This window comes from Neopelma chrysocephalum, unplaced genomic scaffold (assembly GCF_003984885.1).
Source record: "Neopelma chrysocephalum unplaced genomic scaffold, ASM398488v2 Primary Assembly neopelma1_147, whole genome shotgun sequence".
Classification (NCBI taxonomy): domain Eukaryota; kingdom Metazoa; phylum Chordata; class Aves; order Passeriformes; family Pipridae; genus Neopelma; species Neopelma chrysocephalum.
This window is the reverse complement of record NW_020897809.1, coordinates 2,486,369-2,503,750: the sequence shown is the minus strand read 5'-3', so window position 1 is coordinate 2,503,750 and position 17,382 is coordinate 2,486,369. Positions and strand designations below refer to the sequence as shown.

At 48.4% G+C, this 17,382-nt stretch overlaps 1 long non-coding RNA gene across 1 annotated transcript; it reads left to right on the top strand.

Moving 5' to 3' along the window:
- Nucleotides 1-3,321: 3,321 nt before the first annotated feature.
- Nucleotides 3,322-14,091, top strand: LOC113975866. The gene is made up of 5 exons (XR_003536955.1): nucleotides 3,322-3,740; nucleotides 4,803-5,118; nucleotides 8,951-8,953; nucleotides 10,332-10,550; nucleotides 13,583-14,091. It is a non-coding gene; the product is annotated as an uncharacterized LOC113975866 (long non-coding RNA).
- Nucleotides 14,092-17,382: the final 3,291 nt, after the last annotated feature.

Genomic DNA, 17,382 nt, shown 5'->3' with positions numbered 1-17,382 from the left:
ATAATTTTTGAGCTTCCTGCAGTGGAACATTTTCTTAATTGAATTCCTAGTACATTGAACATCTCTAAAAAGCATGAATGGCAATTTCATCTTGCTGGCTGCATTCTTCCAAGGGACACTCTTTAAGGACTGTTCATGAAACAAAGACCTTTTTCCCCTCTGAGGCCAAGGTTTTAACCTCTGTCTTTGCTTCATCAGTCAGCATCAACCTCATTCTCAGTGTGGTAGGTCCTTTGTTGGAGATGAGCTCCGTGTCTGTCACAGGAAACAGGTACATCTCTGCAAGAGCTCCATCGCCACTGGGCTGCCTCTCCAGGTAGTTCAGCAAACCTCCTCCTACTTATATGAGCACAAACCCTGACTTGCTTGTACCAGACAATTTTTGCAGCATTCCCGTGCCACATGTCTCCTGCTGCTGGCGTGACTCCTGATGCAGGGCATGCCCCACCATACTCTCCATCCCGAGCTGCATCTCAAGACATCTGTAATTCCACGTAGGTTGCACAGAGCTTTGCAGAGCTAGTAGAAGTGCATCTGGTGATGTTACAGTTGCCTTGTTTCTTTGGTAATGAAAAAGGGAAGCAAAGTGAAGATGGGAATCCCACTGTCCCAGTTATCTGGCTTCAGTGTAACTGGTGTCACACAGACATGACTCCTTCTCCTTGGGGCTTTTGAGCAAAGAGCCTCTCCTGGCAGCCAGTCTGTGTCTGCTGTGCATGTTGCTGGTTAGCTCTAGCCTTGGAGAAGTGGCATTATTGGTCCTGTGAGGACCAGCTGAAATCCAGCAGTGCTCCTGCATGAGCACAACCCAGGTGCTGCCTAGAAAAAGCACAGCAGCAATCTGAGCACATGAACTTGTGCCCTTGGATAGCTCATCTGTTAAGGCAGGGCTGCATTCTTGGGGTTAAAAGAGTTATCACAGCAAGAAACTGGCATCAGGAGGGTAAGGAGATGTGCTCCATCTCTGCTACACAGAAAAAGGTGCATCAGTTATGGGAGAGAGTCTTTTGAATCTTGTTTGGATGTGACACACACAATTCTCAACTCTAGGATCATTTATGCTCTCTCTTTGGTTCCAGAGAGATTTCCAGAGCTTAATTATTATTATTATACATTAGTGCTTCCCAAGGTCTGAAGTATTTAATGAAGACTGACACAGGGTGAATGAGATATAAAGGGATTTGGGTTCCTTTGAGAAGAAAATCCCAGCCCAGCCTTCTCTGAGAAGCCAATGCCATCCCTTCCCTTTGCAGCCAGGGCTGGCTGTTCAAGGTTTGCAATTCAGAGCAAAGAGACAGTCCAGAGGCTGCAGGACCAGGAAGTGATTTCCAGAGCAACCCCACAGATTGCTGCTGGTTGTGCAGGAGCTAAATTGAGCACACACATATCAAACAGCTGCAGCTTTGCCAGCTTATTGCACCCAGAAAAGCCGCACTCAGAGCATGCAGAGCTCCCCAAGAGATTGTGTGCCGTGCTGGGTCATTTCCTGTGGCAGAGGCTTTTTCCGTGATTACTTTGTAATTGTACTTTTTGCCTGTCATTTTGTGACTTGCCAGGCAAGGCTACGGATGGAGCGCATTCACTTGAAACATTATTCTTCAGATTTGGCAGAGAGATGACAAATTTTTAGGGAAAAAACAGAAGGAGTAATGGGAAATAATCTCCTCTTCACAGGAGGTCTGAATTCTTCCCTCTCCTTCTCTGAAGGTCAGTGTCTATCACGAGCCAGCTGCATCACAGCTCCAGCAGAACATCTCTCCCTTGCTATCCAGCTTCATTATGGTTCCTATTGTCTCTTACCTCCCAGGACAACGTTGTACTGCACTTGGCTGCTCATGAGGGAAGGGAGCCCTCACAAGCAAACCTCTTGGGATGGGGATTAGTCCTGTTTATGTGCAGTGAGAAGATGCCTAGCTCAAAATCACCCTGCAGTCTTCCACTGTGCTCCATTATAAATGTGGCAGCAGAGAGGTAAATCCTGCTGGTTAACAGAGAACAGCTTTCTCCCCCCTAAAAAATTGTTGAGTCCAGCTGTTTAGAAGGAAAGTACCATCTATCTGCTATCTCAGGAAACTGAGAACAAGCAAAAGTGCAAGGCATTTCACGCCAAATCTGCAGGGCCAAAATGTGTGCAAGAACACCTTAAGCTCCTGGGGCTCAACACATCTGCCAATAGAAGAAGTAGTACAGGGACTGATTGGACCATTTCAGTGTTTAGTGGTGATTTTGCAGAAAATGCTCTGTACTGAAGATGTTTTCCCATTTGGGTTAGCATAGGAATGCTCTCCTAAAACACTGAACACGAACGATATTTTTAACTTAAAATGGCTGCTCAAAATACAAGGAAAAGTGTAGCAAATTAAGCCCCTGATCATTTAAAATTACTGTATGTGGCTCAGGGAACATAGCCCCTATCAGTGAGGGCAGAGCACTTTGCTAAAGGCATGTCTAAAAACAGGTGCTACAGAGGGGAGAAAAGGTCTCGAGACTTTTCACCTCCCATCTACGGAACAAAACTGTGCCTTTTTTGTGTTAATTTTGATATTTTTCTAGTGTCTTTAATTTGCTACAGAGAAGAAACAAGAGATCACAAACACAAAATCTTCTATAGCTTCGGTGTCCTACTTTCCAGCTCTCCCCTTTTCATTGATCACCTGTATGGAGTGCAAGACATACATTTTACTCGAGGCCAGAGCAGATCAAAAACACTCAATATGTTATATATATGTTCAGTTAGAAACTTAAATTAGGTTGCAGTTCAATGGGGAGGGTGGCAGAGTAAGGTTTTCTTCCCTACACAGCCCAAGTGACAGAGCAATTGGTAATGGCTGTGATTGTCACCTCTTGCCATCTTATAGATGGGATCCCTGTCTTGGCGACACTCAGCAGTGACATCACACAAAAAATGAGTCTTCTTTGTGTCACAGTCTGGGGTCTTGCTTTAAAGAAAAAAAAGAAAAAAGGAAAACACACATAAAAAAAAAAATGTACAGCTGAGAATTTTAGGAGGGTGATCCAACCCCCTGCAGCCAGAGAAAGAGACTGTCATGACTCCTAACTCTGGTACTCTGGCTCAGACCCTAAATAGTTGAGGTCAAATTATTAATAGAGAAGGTGAGTGACAGATTCCAGACCCTCAAGTCAGGCTGCCTCCCAGCATTTTCTGCCTGTAAAAATAAGTAGCCTTTCTCCACTTCTAACAAAAATCTCTTCCCTAGCTCTCCTTGATGGTTTCCCCTCCTGTCTCCACCTCCAGAGATGTCTGAACAGTATAATTTCCTTTTATTTTTAGCCATCTTTCATGATTGAAAGTATCTCTGTGTCAAATAGAAAACGTTCCCATGAATTCCTCAACAGGGACTTACTGCAAGCAATTGAAGAAAATGAAATATTTAATGGGGGTTGATGCCTGTGGACTTGGCGACACTGGTGCCTCTCAAAAGCAAAACTGTGATGACATCAGGGTGGATGGTCATGAGGCCAATCACCTCCCCAGCTTTGATGGTGCTTCTCTTTTGGGGTCAGTATTGGATCTGGCCTGGGGGGTGTGTGAGTTGGTGGCAGGTGAGTTTTGGGAAGCAGTGGCTGCTCCTGACACCAGAGTTTCCAGCTCTTCCTCCTGAAGACCCAGTAGTGCTGCCTGGGGCAAAGCTGATGTTTCTCACTTGTCAGTAGCATGTGACTGCAATGCTCTCCAGAGATCCAGCCACATCCACAGGCAGCTGTTCATCTCATCTAAGGTAAGAACCACTTGGAATCAGATCCAGAGTCCAGTTAGCCCCGTTCCTTCTCTTGCAAAGTGACCAGAGCAGATACCTCTGGAAGAAGACAACACAGGAGCTCCTTCAGGAGGTCTCCTGCATAATGCTGCTGACCCACGCTAGTTTTCACTTGGGATTTTCCTGAGGCACCATTTTTTGCCTTTACATTTAATAGTCTTTGAAGGATTTTTCTTCCCTGGATTAGTTCACCTTTTCTCAGGCCAGTTCTGCGCTCCCGTTTTCATGCTGAGGGAGACAGACACTGCTCCTGCTCATCCTCAGCAGCTCAGCTGGATTTTGCCTTGGTCTGAAAAGCTGCAGCAAGAGCATTTCCAAGACAGTGGAGGAGCCAAAACATCTCCTCGCTTGCACACAGTGAGGCAGGAGTTGATTCAGTTTAACGCTGCTACTAAAACTGACCCTGAGGATCCAAGGTTTTAATTGCATCCACTTCACAAATCAAGCTCTCTCTAATCAAACTCTTTTGTTGTGACTCACCCCTAGCCCAGAGCCAAGATAAAGGAGACAGGCCTCACTTCTCTCTGCCTTTTCTCTCTTCCTAATCAGCTAATATCATCTCCTTCTAGGCTGCCTCTCCTCCTTAAAGTGTCACTGCTCTGTCCCAAGCCACCTTCCAGGTGGCTTGTGCATCTCATAGCATCCTGATGGAAAAGGGTGTGAGGAATCCTGTTGTGTCCTTAAAAACAAGGAGATAGGACCCACCTTCTCACTGCTGCCCCCAAACATGGGTACCAGCCTGAGGAGAGTCTCCTTTGCTGCCTGTGTCAGTCCCTCGTGGTTTTCTGTTGCGAAAGCTGTGGAAGAGAGTTTTTGGTGTACTGCATCCACTTGGGAATCATAACACCACTGGAATTTATGAATCATAACTAATCACGTTGCCAGGTACAGGGAGGATTATACGATGTGTGATCTAATAACTCCGGGCTGTTTAATCACCTGTGGTAGGTTCCGAGCACGTTGCATGACAAGTAACATAGCTGACCTTTTAAGGTGAAACCACAAAAGGTGCTTCTTTCACAGGTCTTTCCTCGCTTGGCTTGGCTGCAGCATCCCTACAAGTAGCAGGACCCCTTGCCTGGTGGAAGCAGGCAGGAGTGTTGTCCCACAGGTGTTGTCACATCTCAGAGGAATTTCCCACTGGGATTTCTGCGGCACTTTCAACAGCAAGGGAAGGAACTGAGTCTGAATTTTGCATGACATTGTTGTTGCAAGGTGTCCATAGATGCCCAGAAGTCAACACGGCCTCCAAAGGAAGCTGGGAACGTTCTGCCATCCCGGAGAAGACATGTCTGGGGCTGACCCAGGACTGTAATCCAGCCCTGCAGTTTGTGTGCAGGTGAGTTGTGTAGGGTGAGAGTGAGCAAACCCATGCCATTTGTGCATTGTTCATTCACTCCTGTCCCCCAGCCCCAGTGAAACATTTTTGCCCTATGAAGAGCAACGTCTGCCAAGAATAATGAAGATAATGAAGGTGCCCCTTGCCTGGCTGTGACAGTCCCTTCCTGTTGCCACCCCAGCACCATAAGCAGCTGAGGTGGGTGCCACCAGCACAACGTTCTCAACAACCTCTTGGTCTAAGCTTAGCTTAACCAATACAGGCGTTTAATTGCTGAGATAAATTGAAAACAATGGCCCAGATGATGTTCACCCTTCCAGGGGTTTTTGCAACCGAGCAGGGGTTTCCTGGGTAAACCCACGCTCTGCCCATGCTCTGGCAGCAGCTTTCCCAGACAGCCAAAGCACAGCTCCTGCTCTCTAACGCCTTCCCTGCGGCCCTTGGAGTGGTTTCAGGAGAAAAGCGAAACGGCGACATTTTAAACGTCGCCTCCCACGCAGTGTCTCTCTTCAGCCTCCGTTCCCACTTGCCGCGAGTTCAGAAGTCTCTGGTGGATCAGTCTCTACCCCCGGAAAACTGTGGGCTTGCCAAAATAGAAGCATTTTTGCAGAAGGCAGTGATTTGGCTGAATGTTTTGCCAGCACATGTCTTCTGGGGTTTGCAATTTGTTTCAGCATTTTGTGTTTTTATTTTATTTTGGATTTCATTTTCTTGTACACAATGCTACCAAAACAAAATATTTTAATGTTTGCAAATAATTTTTTTTTTTGGGGGGGAGGGAGGAAACCAAGATTTTCAAATACATTTTGCAATGCCAGGATTCCCTATCCAGCACTAGTCTCATTTTGCTGTCAGCTCACAGTATCAGCTCTGGTTACGTAGAAGTCACTGTGAAAAGACCTGAATGTCTTTCCCACTAATATGCTTTATTTAAGGATGGTGAATTATTTAAAATGCTTTCCATGGCCTTAGTCTTTCCTAAGTCCCAGTCTCATATTTCGTTAATGTCCGTCTCATAATCGATTATTTCTTTTCTGGTGGTAGCTGGCATCTCCTGTCAAGGACCAAGGTGCAGTGGATACCCTCCTGGTTGGTGATGGAGAGCAGAGCTGGGGTGATGCACTAATTCAACCAAAGCTGGGAATGTCTGTGACCTTCACAGCCAAGGGTGAGTTGGAGGAGAGCAAAGCCAAGAGCTGAGTAGAGAAATTAAACAAGCCAGGCGAAGCAGACACTAGGATTGGGGTGGACCCTAAGCAGAAAGTGAAGAACAAAACAAGAAAAGCTCTTTTAAGACAACAGGAAGTATTTTAATTTGAAATGCCTCTGTAAATGCTGTTTTCTGGCACCTGGGAAAACTACTCAGTAGCTTTACTCAGTCACAGCAGGAAAAGAGAGTGAAGAATAATGCATCCAGTGGAAATTCCTGCAGCTCTTGGCTCAGCAGACCATAATTGGAGACTGGAGCCTGCTCAGGACACTGGAGCTAACACCTCCACCCTTACAAGAGGTGGAATCTTGGGTGACCACAAGTGGTGAGCTTGGGATGTCATTAAAATAGCAACACCTGCGGCAGCGCAGAGCCCTGAACTCCCTGCCGAGGAGTTTCGTTGTGCTGCTGACTTAGAGGGAAGATGCCACCTACTAAATCACCCAAACCGCTTCCTGCAGTACCTGGTTTTTCCTCACATCTCCTATCCAAATAGTGGCTAAACCCATGTGAATAATGCTGGATCTGCTGGGCTGGGCATTGCTGGATCTGCACCACACATTGCCATCGGGATGGATGCAGGAGGAGTAACATACAGAAGGAGTTACACCTGTGCTCACACCATGGGCAGAACAGGAGCATGTTCCATCCTGGAATCCACCTCTCCAGCCCTTGGCCTACCCTAATCGATGGCCATTGTTCCTGGATGTGGACTGGAAGGCAGGCAGAGACATCTCTTGTGCTGGCTGGAGCCTTGAGCAGGGAGGAGGACTGTGGCCCTCTCACCTGCCTGCTTGGTCCTCAGCTTTCTCTTTCTCAAAGGTTTCAAGAAACTGCAGAGATACTGAGATTTTTCTTTTTTCCTTTCTTGAAAGCGTGGCTAAAAATAGAGTATTGAAACCAAGCCCAGCCCAGAAAGCAGAGTGTGTAGGTGTGATGCAAACCAACACCTGGGGCTGTGAAGCGTCCTGGGGGAGCTGGCACCCATCTGGCAGACGTGTTCTCTCTTTCCCCTCATTCTTTCTTTGGCACCTTGTCAAAGAGCACAGGAGATGCTGAACCTAAAGTAATCTTGTGTGAAAATAACCTACACATGTTGTTCTGGTTACGAGGAGAAGAGAACAAGGAGAGGACAAGAGTTTTCATTTGCAAAACTGTCTGAGACCCCTGAGCTGCTGCTGTGTTCTCTGATTTTCTTTCCTGGCTGAAGGTTTCTAGAGGTGGCTGGTAGAAAACGGTGATGGCAGGTGCTGCTTTGTGGTGGTGGGCCAGGATATCTCTGAGGTGTAAATAGGCCAGTAGATGACATGCAGTGCACAGGGGTGATTTCTTGGACAGCACTGGGTGCCAAAGGGGGGAGGTTCAATGGAAAGGAGCTCCTCCAAGTGTCATGAAACCATGGAACCTGTAAGGAAGGCTGCTGTGGCAGTTGTCTCCTCAATTATAGGTTTTCCATGGCTGCACAATGTGGACATGCCAGTCCCACAGTGCACCCCTCTCTCACACACTCCCAGCAAGAATGTGGGCAGGTCTTGTGGGTGTGATGGGGAGACACAGGTCTCCCTTGAAGAAGGGGATTTGTGGGGCCTTTGTATAGAGAGAGAAATCATAAACCATGTGTGTGACACTACCATAGTCCCCCCAGAAGACCTGTGCCTCCACCCTGCCACAGCAGAGGGGATTGGGGCAGGATGGGCATTAACATGTAAATCCTTACACAGCCTAAGGACTACAGTTACCATGGATGAAGGGCTGTGGTGGACAGACATGGGCTTAGTGTCTGTCATCTGTAATGCAGTGGAGACTGGTGTTTGGTATAAGGAGAATTTGCCCCTCTTGGGTGCAGTTAATTGTTTGGCAATGCCATGACCTTGTGGCAACTCAGATGCTCCCTCTGTATGGCCAGGGATGTGTGCAGCCTTAGGGATGGGAGAGTTACCCTGGGGTTTGATGGACAAAGGTGGCACAGGCAGGAGAGTGCAGGTACAGGGTGAGTTTTATGACCTGCATTAGTCTGGCAATACCCTACACAGGGGCACCTCTCCGGCACAGCACCCCAGATACTCCAGCAACCTGAGAGGCAGTAATTCCCTTTCCTCCCTGCCATCCCCAACACCTCTGGTAGTGCTGGAAAATGGTAGGAAAGCAACTATCCTCAGAGCAAGCCAAGTCAGAGAGCTATGAAGTTGGAAAGAGGGCTTTGAAAATCCAAGTGGGAACCAAACAGGCTGTGCTTCCAGTGGCAACTTCCCAGAGATGGGCTTCCAGGGACAGTCCATCTGGTGATGCCTGTGGACACCAGCCAAAAAAAAAAGGCATGAACAGTGCCAAGACCCCTCATTAAACTCTCCTTCCTTCATCCACCACCCTTGCTGATGTAAGTGCATGGTTGGAAGCAGTTTATTCCCTATCAGCCCTTTCCTGCTTATCTGGAGCCAGCGGCGAGAGCAGGAGCTGGTCTCACAGAGGGACCCTGCAAATCCTGGGATGAACGCCCGGACCAAGAGCTATTTCCCAGGGGGATCGGGGTGGATTGGGTAATTAATCACAGCTTGTCTGGGGGAGGATGAGGAAGTCTGAATAAAGGTGTTAACGGCTCTTAAAGGCTTTCCTGGTTCACAGAGGGTGCTGCCTCAAACAGATTATCTGGAAATATTATTAGCTGGAGTGGGAAAGGGTTTTTTTTCCTCCTCTAGGTTCTTTGCAGCCACCCTAAATCTGCTTGAGCTGTTGAGACAGGTTTTATTGTGCAGCAGGAGGTGGGGGAGAGGTGTTGGCTGTCAGTGGGTCAGCAATTAATTGGTTTATTCCTTTCTCACGGTTATTTTCTGACCAACATCTGCTAAAGCCCCAGTGCCCGCTTTGTCCCAGCTCAGCAAACAAGAACCACAGGGATTTGCATGAGGGGACCCCAGGCCACGAGGCTGGCTTTGCAGGGGCTGCTGGGAGGTCCCTTGTCCTGCCAAGCCTCTTTCCCTGTTATCTCATCTTAGGAGGAGGATGTGATTAGTGTTTTGTGCCGTGGGATGTCAGCTGAGGGATGAGAACCGGGTGCCAAGAGGAGGAAAGAGCTGCCACAGATAGATGGTAAGTGAAAGCAGAGACCTGCCCCCTTTGCTCCAAAGGAAACTTTCCTTCTAATGTCTTCATGGCCATCAGTTCAGACAAATGCTGTTTTCACCCCATGCTTCTCTCCTGGCAGAAGTGACCCTCAGCCACGTGTTTCTGGGTGAGGGTGGGCTCTCCTCCATCTGCTGCTGCCATCTGGGAAATCACTTCTGATTGATCCAGCTTAACTGAAGTGCCATTCCTGTTTACCTGTGGGTTTGTTACAGTTCTAGCAGGTTAGAAACAGAGGGTGCCATCCAAGCAGAAACCTTGTGCCCTTCCAGCTCAGCCCAGTCTCTGCCCCAGCTCTGCTGCTGTAAATGAGCTGCAGTGGGTGGTGGGGCTGTGCTGGCACAGCTATGCCAGGCAGTGGGGGCTCCTGTGAGCCCCACCAATGACTCCCTCACAGGAATTGCTCTGACAGTTCTTCTGAGCTGGGAAATCACCTTTCAGACCAGAGCAGGGATAGAGAAAGAATATGGCTTTGGCCTGAAGGATTTTGATAGCTGTAGCTTGGCATCATTTTGGCTTGGAGTGAAAAACATAAATTTTGAGTCCTAGAAAGGTGGTGGAGCGAGGACTGTGAAACTGCTGTGCAGGGTAGTCTGCTCTCTGCTGCACTTTCCTGGCCTCCCCAAGGCCTGCTGGGCAAGTGGGAAACCCCCTGCATGAGAAATTAATTGGAAATCACATCATCCACAGGGAATATTTCCCTGCTGCAGTGCTGCTACTTCTCTCCCAGCTCTCCCTATATATTTAATAGGCATTAGGCACTCTGAGCAGAGTCCCTTGGGCTGCTTACTTCATGGTTGCATTGATTTCCAACAACTAAGTTAGCCCCAAAGAAAGCATAATGAAAGCAGCAGATTTCCAGGTCTCTCTTTTTTCTTTACAGGCCATCCCTTTCGCACACGAAGCACAGTGAGCCCAAACCGGATCCCCATTCTCCACAGAGATCAGCCTGCAGGGATGACGAGAGAAGCAGAGCAAGTCCCCAGCCCTCTCCAGAGCTGAACTGCAAAACCACAAGCTTCAGCAAAGCCCTTTGAGCCAGCCCACCTCCCAGCAGAGTGACTGTCCCTTTCTCTAGACTCAGGGCTGGAAATAATGACAGGTACGGAAAATCCATTACAAATAACTAATAACGCTCTGCGCAGCACTGCCGGCTCCATGAGCGCTTCCCCAGCTGCAGGAGACCACAGGAGCACTCCCTGGAGCAAGCAGACACAGGTGGTGCTGGTATGTGTCAGGAAACAGCCCAAAGGTGGGAGGAGCCTGAAATGTCTGGTGTTCTGGACCCCTCTCCTCTGTCATGGGACATCTCATCAAACCCTGTGTTTCCAGGCAGCCCGATGTCAGCCCCAGGTGGGGCAGTGGTGGCAGAGCAGGGAGAAAACCCTGTTTCCTTGAAGCAGAAATGTAATTTTGTGTTAAAATCGCTTTTTCCTCCCTGAAGGTCCTTAAGCATTCCCTAAGCTATTAAGAGGCAGAGGGGGATCTGGCTGGCCTGCCTGCAAGGCAGGGGTGGGCAAGAGGGGAAGGAACCAGGCTCTGCCTGGGTTGGCACTGGCGACCAGCACCTCAACCATGGGAAGGGAATGTTGGCCAAGGGCTCCAGTGAAACCCTGAAGCAGCAGATGTTGTTGAGTAGCTCCTACAGGCTCATACTGAACCCAAGGGCTGTGTCCACATCCAACAATGTAAGATTTTTCTCCCAGGGTTTCCAGAGAGCATGGAGCAGGCCAGAACCAGGAGAGAGACAGGCTGTTACTGTGTAAAGTAAACCAGAAAGCAAAGGGTCAGTGTTTCTGGTCTGCATGCAAACTTTGAAGTAAGCCAAGCTCTTGCTTGTTCCAGTATCCCTTTCCTTCTTGAAGGATGTTTCTGGCATCATGTTTCTGGGGAAGGAAATCAGCCACATGGTCAGCAGGGGGGCACACTGAACTTGCCAGTGCTCAACAGATTGATGCTTCAGGAGGAGCAACTGGACAAGGGGCTCATCACAGGCATCTTCCCCCTGTGCTCCTTGCTTCCCTGCAGCCTCTAATTCTGCAAAGCACTTTGGATTGTAGCTACTGGGGCTGAATGGATGTACCTGGCAGTCTTGTGTTGCCCACTGCAGCAATAGATATGCATAGTGTGCATGATGGAGAAGACACAAGCCACTTGTTCTCATCTTGAAAAGCCTCCTGTTGCCAGGGAAGCACCAGGGCTCACACCCCAGCTTATGTGTCATCAATAACTCTCCTGCTGTTGAAATTGCGTTGTCTCTCTTAATCATGAAAGGCTTATTTTCCCACACTGGAAAATGAATTCAGCACCATTGGCAAAGCTGGGGGCTGGGAAGTTTTAATTACTGTTTGTACAGTGCTCTGGGGCTCTGGGGTGAATGGTGCTGGAGGCCTGGGAAGGGTTATATTATATATTAGCAGTTACTTATGTTTTATTATATATCTGAGCTCTGTGGTCTTGTCTTTGTGGTCTCCTTCCTGCCTAAGGTGCAGTGGGGCTTCCTAACTCAAGCAGTACAAATACCCACCTCCTGTCACTGTTGCCACTGCTGAGCATCACTACAGAGTACAAGGGAGACCTAGAAAGTCCAGTGTCCACCTACAGCCAAAATAAACTCAACCAGTGCGCACCTGTAAATACTCAGCTGCTACATTGGGAAGAAGAACCCTAAAGCCCTTCTCTCATGGGGCTTTTCTCACTAAAACATCTTTTCCTTAGGCAATGGAGCCACATCCTGCATTGACCTTCCTGTACCCTCCTTGTTCAGAACAACACCTCCTTAATTATAATCCATCAAATTCCTCTTTCCTCTACCTGGAAAAAATGGGATTTGGGAACAAGGAACAAATACAGAGTCATAAGTCTCTTTTCATGGGAAAGGAAATCAATCCAGCGCCCTGCTGGGAGCCCTGCTTTGCCTAAACCCTGGCAAAATGCAGTAAGAAGTTAAGGCTCTTAGCGGGCGAACATTACAAGAGCCCTATTAAGCACAGCTCAGGTCTTTGTGGTCAAGTGTTCCCTGTTGCACCCGGCGCTCCACGTTTTACACAATGGGGTGATTGTGGCCGCGCCGCTCTGGCATCGGCACCCTGCAAGTACCCACCGTGGGCTGGGCAGGATGGGCTGCTCAGCAACCCCACAGGGCGAAGCCAGCACTTTGGAAAATGATTTTGCAGAGAATAGGAGTGTTTCGATGTTGGCAAAGGCCAGGAAAAGGGACGCATTAGCTATCAATTAGCATGTGTGCCCACACGTGTACAGCTGCGGGCGTGTGGCGGTGTCCAGGCTTATGATAGCATCCACATGAAAATCAGGGAGAGGATATGATGACTTTGACCTCAATTTTTAATTTACATGCACACACACCCCCCACCCCACATTTGTGTTTTTGTGGCACACTTGGTTTTCTGACAGATACTTCTGAAATTTTCCACTGATTACTGCAAGGGGCAAAACTGGAGTGACTTAAAATTTGCCAAAGCTTCTCAAATGCAAAATCCCCTCCAAAAGATGTGCTTTCCCTCACTAGCCAGCTATCACCTGGTGGTTCCTCCTGAATGGTGGGTCCTGGGGTGGTGGGCAGCCCCTTGCTGCCTGTGCCAGGCATAATGGGCAGGGCAGAGAGCACAGGCAAGGTCCCAAGGTGAGGACAAAGCCTGAGTATGACAGCACTGCAGTCACCACCCATTGCCAGCACTGCTTCCCATGTTTCCATCACAATCTGGGACAGATAGAAGGCAGGAAGAAGTTAGCTGAGCCTCTGTGCCCCTGATGCTGCTGCTCAGGAGGGTTTCTTTTACTGCCAGGTACATTATGGCTTCTGCAAGGTGGCTGCTGGGTTGAGACCTGTGGCTTTCTTGGGGCAGTTGGTTCTAGGTCCAATGGGTTACCATGGCCACATCACTGAAATCAGGCAAGGAACAAATCCACCAGTCCTTTCAGCAGCACCAGAGTGTGTCAGGGTGTGATGGAGCCAACCCAGCCCTGTGCCTGGGAAGGACATAGGAAGGCAAGAGTGTAAACAGTCCGACTCACATCCCTCCAGCACTATCCCACTGGTGAGCAGATGTCAGAGGAATGTATTTTGCAATGCCTTTATTGAGTCTGGAGTAACTCCTGTTCTCTCTCTTTCAGGATATTCTTCTCTGCAGACCTGCCTGACAGAGTGGGGAGGGATCCAGCGTGAAGCCACAGAACTGATCCTGAGGAAGAAACACAGCTTGCCTCCCATCCTCCACCCCTGCAGACCCAAGGGGAGGGGCTGCCCGTGGATGTCCCTTTGGGTCAGAATCCTGGGCAAGGCAGCATCCCTGGGTGCTCAGCAGTCTCTTTGAGGGAGGTTTTGTTTAGGTTGGCTGCTGCTGATCCCAGCCTGTCTTCAGCACACAGATGCTTTTAACCTCCTGAGGAGGGGTCAGAGTGGCCAGTAGCTGCTGAGGACACTGCACAATTCAGCCATGTCCCTGCTCAGGGCACAGACTGTAAACACAGTAGGGAATCCAGGCCATATCCCAGCCCAGCTTGGCTGCCTGGCTTGAGGTCCCCATCACCCAGAATTTGGAGCTTGCCTCTTTTTCCATTACCTCTAAGCAGAAATGGTGAATGTTTCAGTAATGTTTCCTAAAAATAAAAATGTCAACAGAAAGAGCCATTTAATGACATGAGTCTGTGCATCTTTGGGCCCTGAGCAATCCACAAGCTGAGAAGAGAAATGCTGAAATAACTCAGGAGTTTGAAGATACTCTGAGAAGGTTCCTTACTGCCCATGGATGCTTTCACCAGCATCACCTGGGGCAGGAGGGCTGTTTGAGAACTGTTTTCCCTCCCTAGGCAAATAGCCAATATTCTCCAAAACCAATCCAGCTGTCTAATACTCTGCTTGATGGAAAAGCCTGTATCTGAAAAAAAGGCAACCCAGCTTGTGTGACCGTGCTGAGGTGCCTGTAGTGTGTCAGCAGGGGGCTGGGTACTGCTCCAGCACTTACGTGGGGTGTTATGGCTTTCTTTGGGAAAGAAGTCAAAGGATATAGGCACCCTGTGTTAGACTAGGCTTTGCTAAGCAGGAATGCATAAACTTGGTCCAGCCTATAATAGCCTTAAATGTCAGGGAGTGGCTTTTGATGCAAAACTCAGGAGTTGTCTTGACAGCAGCACCGGAGAGAAACCAGAGAGCAAGTACTTTGTGCAGCCTTTTGGGGAATGAGTGGATGAATCAGGGTGTAAAGATAACACAATTAACTCCTTCAGGCAGCTCAGGCAACGTTAAACCCCTGAAATTCAGGTTTTTGAGGAATGACCCTATTTAGCATCCTTGCTTGCCTTCCTCAAGCCCTACTCTGTACCCATCCAGATCTGATCCTTTGTAGGAGACAGGGACAGGAGCTTCTCCCGACCAGCTGAACATGTATGATGGATGCTCAGGTAATTAAAGAATTGGTAGGAGCTGCATTAACCCATCTTCTTTGCCTCATCTAATTTGGCAGGTCTGATGGATGTGATGCATGGTTACAGAGCCCAGAGCTCAGTACAGGAACAGGGCATCTGAGGACATCAGGAGGACACTGAAAGCCTTGTCATAGAGCCTAAAGTCTCACAGCAAGTGTCTATTAATAAGCCATGCCCACGCTTCCTCCAGGTATTTACAGTGCCCTTTCTCCCTGTTAGCTTTGGAAACCACAGCTCCCTTTTGACAGAGCAAGTCCTTTTCTTTTAGTGATGCACTTGGTGCCACAAGTGTGTTTGGCTGGGGCTGTGCGTCAGTAAAAACCTACCTCACTTTGGGAAGTGAACAGGATTTCCCTCTAAAAATGATCTCTGTCTCCAGATGAGCAGTTTCAGCCCATCCTCTGGAAGCCTCTCTGCTGTGGAGATGGTGGCTGCCTGACTCTAGTGCTGGCTGAGGAGAGATGTCACTGACCCCACAAAATATGGAAGTGACAGCATTAATCCAGCCAGCAAGGTCACCTCCCCCCAGGGCAGGTTGTCCCAGGTGAATGGGGGCAGGTGAGGATTCCCAGGTGCTCAGAAGGGGACCTTTGGAGGCTTGCCAGTGTGTAGGGACCACCAAAAACCCTAGAGGGTGGCTGTTTTCTTGCCCAGGGCAGAGCTCCTTGTGCCACACTGACTCCTTGGCAAATGGGCCAAAACTGGCATATCTGCAAAATGGGGCCAGATGTCAACTGGGATGAGCCTGGCCTGTGAGTCAGGTTGGGCTGGAAAGGTAAGGAAAAAAGCATTTTCACCCCAGAGAAACAATGGGGATATGAAAGGGAAACTAGGACCTCTGAGTTCCTCTGCCCTTCCCCAAGGAGGACCTGTGGGGTGCAGAGGGCAGTTCCCAAAATCCCACATCTGTTGTAACTCATTGTACCCTCTGAGAAATGTCTTTTTGCTGTTAGATGTGCTGTTGCTGCTGGAGTGACTTCCTTCTCTCCAGCTGGAACTGGAGACAAAGGAAAGAATCACTGGTAATGAGCTATTTATAGAGAAATTAGTCTTGATACTTGCATCACTAATACAAGGCAAGGCAGCACCACAACTTTCTTACCATGGTTGAGGACAGCAATCAGAGGAGATTGAGAGCCTTGAGGTCCTGTGAGTGGTAGGAGCATGTTTCAGCATTGCTTGGTTGCAAGAGAAGAACCCAATTTGCCTCACTGGAAAAACAGCCACTCATAAACCACAAGAACCCGTCGTTCTGGTCAGGCCCTTGGATTTTGTCAGGATTTTTTGAATACTCCTTCACAATTAAAATTCCCACTGAGCTGTCTTGCTGTTTGCAAGGCTGATTGGGATTGGGATGGTGCAGGTAAGCTGGCAGGCAGGATTGCCCTGAAGCATCAAACTGCATTCAATTAGCCCACCTTGCCTGCAGGAACATGGTTAGCTGGCAGCACATCACCCCTCCTGGTAAATTAGATATCGCACAGTGGCTTAGTCACACCGGAGAAGTACATGGCTCACAACTTGCTGAGACAAATTTCTCCCAGCTTTAATTAGCCATGAGATGCTGGAGTGCCCAAAGCACTCTCCCTGCCCATGTTTACACTCGGTGCATCAATCCAGTTTGGACTGAGGTCTCCAAATATTTGCAGTTAGCAAATACTGCTGTGTTTTGCCGTTCCAGCTCTCTGCAATTAGCTGGAAAACACAGGTTTGTATCCCCAGTCTTTTCAAAAACAAAAGGGTGGATGCTCAGGTCCCAGGACTTCATCAGGGGAGACAGCGCTGCTCATCCAGCTTCTCTGCTGTGTGCTGGCTCAGTGTCACCCCTAAAAAGAAATGAGAGGAGGAGAGGCTTCTGGCACCCTGAGGATGGAGCAGGGACCAAGCAGCAGGAGCTGCTAATATAAATGAAGGATCACTTAACATTTAAGGCTTGATTCTGTCTTTGCTGTGTGTTTTTTACATTTGAGGATATGTTCCCCTTTCCACATCTCTTCCCCTCATATATCTCTTACCAACGTGATGACAGCCAGGGAACTGAGGTGTTTTCAAACAAGCCTCCATCATTCTGATGGTGGCATGAAGGTGCCCAGTCCAGCCAGCTTACACTTGCAAGCGCTAGACTTGGCACTTCTTATCTCACAGCAAATGCACTCAAAACCTTAAAAACAATCTGCATTTTAACCTTGGTCATGTCAAATAGCTTTCAGGATGCAGTCACGCATTTGCTGGTTACACAGAGCACTACTGGCAGTTGTTAAATAATTATGTTTAATTTGCAGTAACAGAGCACACGAAATCCATGTTATATAAACTCCGCTAAAGGTGTCACTTTTATATAAAAATGCACAGGGTTAATTTAAAGATTTGAGGTCTGCTGACCCTCCAGGTTGTTGTAAACCATTTATATGTGTAAAGATGGATGCGAGAGGCAGCCCAGGTGGGTTTACCTGTTCGTGCTGGCAGCAGAGAGCTGCAGTTGCTCTGCA